General features: G+C 35.1%; 1 long non-coding RNA gene across 1 annotated transcript; it reads right to left on the minus strand.

Moving 5' to 3' along the window:
* Positions 1–492: 492 nt before the first annotated feature.
* LOC140136499 (uncharacterized) lies at positions 493–3,336 on the minus strand. The gene is made up of 3 exons (XR_011856668.1): positions 3,229–3,336; positions 1,824–1,926; positions 493–583 (listed from the first exon to the last, which is right to left on the minus strand). It is a non-coding gene; the product is annotated as an uncharacterized lncRNA (long non-coding RNA).
* Between the last annotated feature and the right edge of the window lie 407 nt (positions 3,337–3,743).

A 3,743-nucleotide genomic window follows, 5' to 3' on the forward strand; every position in this document is an offset into this window, starting at 1 on the left:
TAATAGATGTGCGGGTGGGGGTGTGGGGTGTATGTGTTTTTAAGTAAAAAAAAAAAAAAAAGTTGAGATTTTTATACCACTGGAAACCTCTGGCTATAGAATGTTTATGTACCAACAATTTCTTGCAGATTAATTCGTTTAGCAAAAATATCGTCAAATTTGAATTTCGTTCTGGTATACCAGCAGCAGCGGTATGGACTCTGCCTTGTAACCGGTGAATTGCGAGTTCGAGCCCCGGCGCGGCGGTGCCATCGTGTTGTGCTCTTGGGTAATGCGCTTTACCTTACTTGCCTCTCTCTACCCAGGGGTAAAATGGGGAGCTGTTATGAATATAATTTATTGTCTATTGACTCTTCTTAACAAACTTAAGGCCAAAATGCGATTTTTTTAATTTAAAAAAAGAAAGAAATCTGCATTTTTTTTTAATCGTGCGATTTTACAAATGCGCGCGCGAGCGAGACAAACCTTTTTTTTTGCCTAACTTACAGTGTGTTCGGGCCCACTTTCTAGTTGTAGCTTCAACTCCATGAAAGTTGGACGTAAATCGGGTTCGGCTTCCCAGCAACTCTGCATCAGTGGTCTCCTATATTAATTGACAGGCAAACAGTATTATCATTTCTGTGCTATTAATAAAACTGGTATTTTTCTTTAAGAATACATAGATTTTGCGAGAATATAAAAACATGCATTTTTATCTGATGAAATGATAATAATCATGATTTGATGATGTTGATGATGACGACGACGACGATGATGATGACGATATCGACGATAACGATGATTATGACGATGATAGATTTTGGGAGAATGTAACATGCATTCTCTGACTAATAATGATAATAATCATCATGATGACGTCGATGATGACGACGACGACGACGACGACGACGATGACGACGATGATAGATTTTGCGAGAATATAACATACATTCTCTAATGATAATAATAATCATGATGATGATGATGATGATGATGATGATTACGGTAATGATAGTGATGATATGTTGTTAAAGTTGGAATAAAACATTAGGAACCATACAGACTGTATTAAAGGATTGGTATCCATCAGTTTACAGTTAGGCCTAACTTGGAAAAGACAGCCGTATAATGAACAAAACAAAGGTATCTCATAAAAGTGGCGGCGCCATGAATTTTTTTCGGGGGGGGCATTGATGAGGGCAAAGTGAATTTCAGGGGGGCAAAATCAATCAAAAAGTGGACATTTTCGTAATTTTGGGTTTTACTGGGGAAACAGGGGGGCAAGAGTTCTGACTGGGGAGGCATTGTCCCCCCATGTCCTGTCATTTCAAGATGACCCAATATTGCACGTGGAAGAAGCATTAGTGGTGGATTTGTTCTTCCCTTCCCCTAGTCAAATCACAACGTTGCCAACATTTTAGGCAAATTGCCCGGGGGGGGGGCACTCAACTTAAATTTTGGTAGGGGTGTGCGGCGCGGAGCGCCGAACTTTGGGAACTAAGAACTGATTTTCGGGCAAAATAGGGCCTTGAAGAACTGAAATTAGGGCCAAATTATAGGCTGTTGAGCTAAAAATTTCTAAATTTTTTCCAAATTTGAGCTTAAAGAGCTACACTTGTTAAAGTTTGAGGCTCAAAGAACTGGAGCAGATCCAAATGTGGGGCTTAAGGAACTGCCGGAGAGCCTGAAAAAGGGACCCTTGAGCGCCGCACATACCCGTACCACCGTAACATGTGAGTGCCCCCCGGGAGGCAGGGTTTCAATAAACAACGCAAATAATGGGTACCAATCATTTTGATGCAGTCTGTATAAAGCTAATATGAGACTAGAGTTCGTATGCATACATATCTTTCGGCATTGTATGAGGAGGTTGTAGCCTCGCTCCTCGCTGTAGAGCATCCAGAAGGTCAGTGGATTTGATTCCCAGTGCTTTGTAAGGTCTGGCTCCTAAAGAGACGCAATACGAACTTTATTAAAGTTACTTCAATTGATACTTTTAAGTATTATAAGTAAGATATTTAAGTAAGATACTATTAAAATATTTCAAATAAAAAAAACCCAATATTATTATTAGATTATTTTATTGTATCATAAAAGTTCAAATTAAAAGGCCGAAAACAGCCTCCAATCCCCGCAAACCCGAAAGTGTTACAGAAAACGTTTAAATGTCGCGTTAAATATTAAAGGGTATAAAACGCTTTTTATTAAAATAATAATGATAATATTCAAAACATATTATGTAAATATCGACAAAATGTTTTGCAAAAATATTTGCCAATTATATATTAAAACGTTATGACCAAAACCAAAACACTTTTATAACCCGTTTGCTTATAACGTTTCTAAAGAAAGGAAAAATCAATCAATCAATCAATCAATCAATCAATCAATAAAATAAAAATAAAATAAAATAAATTTTGGATTTATAAAGCAATCAATCAATCAATTAATCAATAAATAAATAAATAAATAGATAAATAAATAAATAAATAAATAAATAAATAAATAAATAAATAAATAAATAAATAAATAAATACATGAAGAAAGGTAACTATCTATATAAATAAATAAATAAATAAATAAATAAATAAATAAATAAATAAATAAATAAATAAATAAATCAGAATAAAGCAAACATTTTGTTTGTTTGCTGGGAAGGCTAACAGCAAATCTGTTTACGCGTAATTTGTTTGGAGAGACATTCTTTTCCTTGTTCTTTATTTTCAATTATATTTCTTTTCTTTCCATAATACTTTTTAAGCCTGGGTTGAGCATTTTGCTTGAGCCTACTCCCATCTGGGCCCAACTTGTCTCTCCACACGGAGCAAGCGGTTAACTCCATGAGAACTACCTGCCTATTGGTCAAAAAGAAGTTGTTAGAACATTGTTAGAATAATTTCACCACACACAAAAATTGGGGTGAAATATTTGCAAAGCTCCATTTTGAATGGTGATTAAAATGAAGATATTATGTAATTGACCAATTAGAGGCAATGTTAGATCGGTAGGTAGTGCTAAGGGGGTTAAACAAGCAAACAAACAAAGGTAAACTGTTGCTTCTATATCTTTCGTATGCATTCTCTACAAAAATTCACAAATCTGATTTTTGATGATTTTTTAAATAGTTTTCTGATGTAGCAAACCACTGATATCGTGTCTTTTTAAGCTAAAATTACCTTCGGCGGCGCTAAACGAATGACATATGCCGCGGCTTATATTCCGATATTTACGGTATTACATCATGCTTACCACCAGATGTCATTTCCCAGAGTAGTATACCAAATGACCACACGTCACTTTTAGATGTAAATACTTTCTTCAACAAAGACTCAATAGCATACCAACGCGTAGGTAGTTCGACACCCTACAAAATGGAATCGTTTAAAATTACATTAGGCATATATTTAAAGGTATGTGTCCCTCGTCTTTTTTCATCAAAAATGAGACTTTGGTATCAGAAGATAGCTCACATTTTTCTCATTATCTTAATCATGGTTAATGAAATTTAAAGTCGTAGACATGTTTCGTTTACATGGTTATGAGATAAAAGTGGTGAGCACCACCGGAAATGTACAATTTTATGGGGCATTGTTACATACGATTTTGCTTTTCATATCAAGCCCGCTGGAGCGATGCAACTCAAAATTTGGAAACAGATTATTTTAATGATAAGCTAGTCTTCAATGTAAGCCAGAAATTAAAATATGACAAAATTTGACCACCCACCTTTAAAGAACAAAAAGACAAAAAAAACCAAAAAAAAA

The sequence above is a fragment of the Amphiura filiformis genome, chromosome 16 (assembly GCF_039555335.1).
Source record: "Amphiura filiformis chromosome 16, Afil_fr2py, whole genome shotgun sequence".
Lineage (NCBI taxonomy): Eukaryota > Metazoa > Echinodermata > Ophiuroidea > Amphilepidida > Amphiuridae > Amphiura > Amphiura filiformis.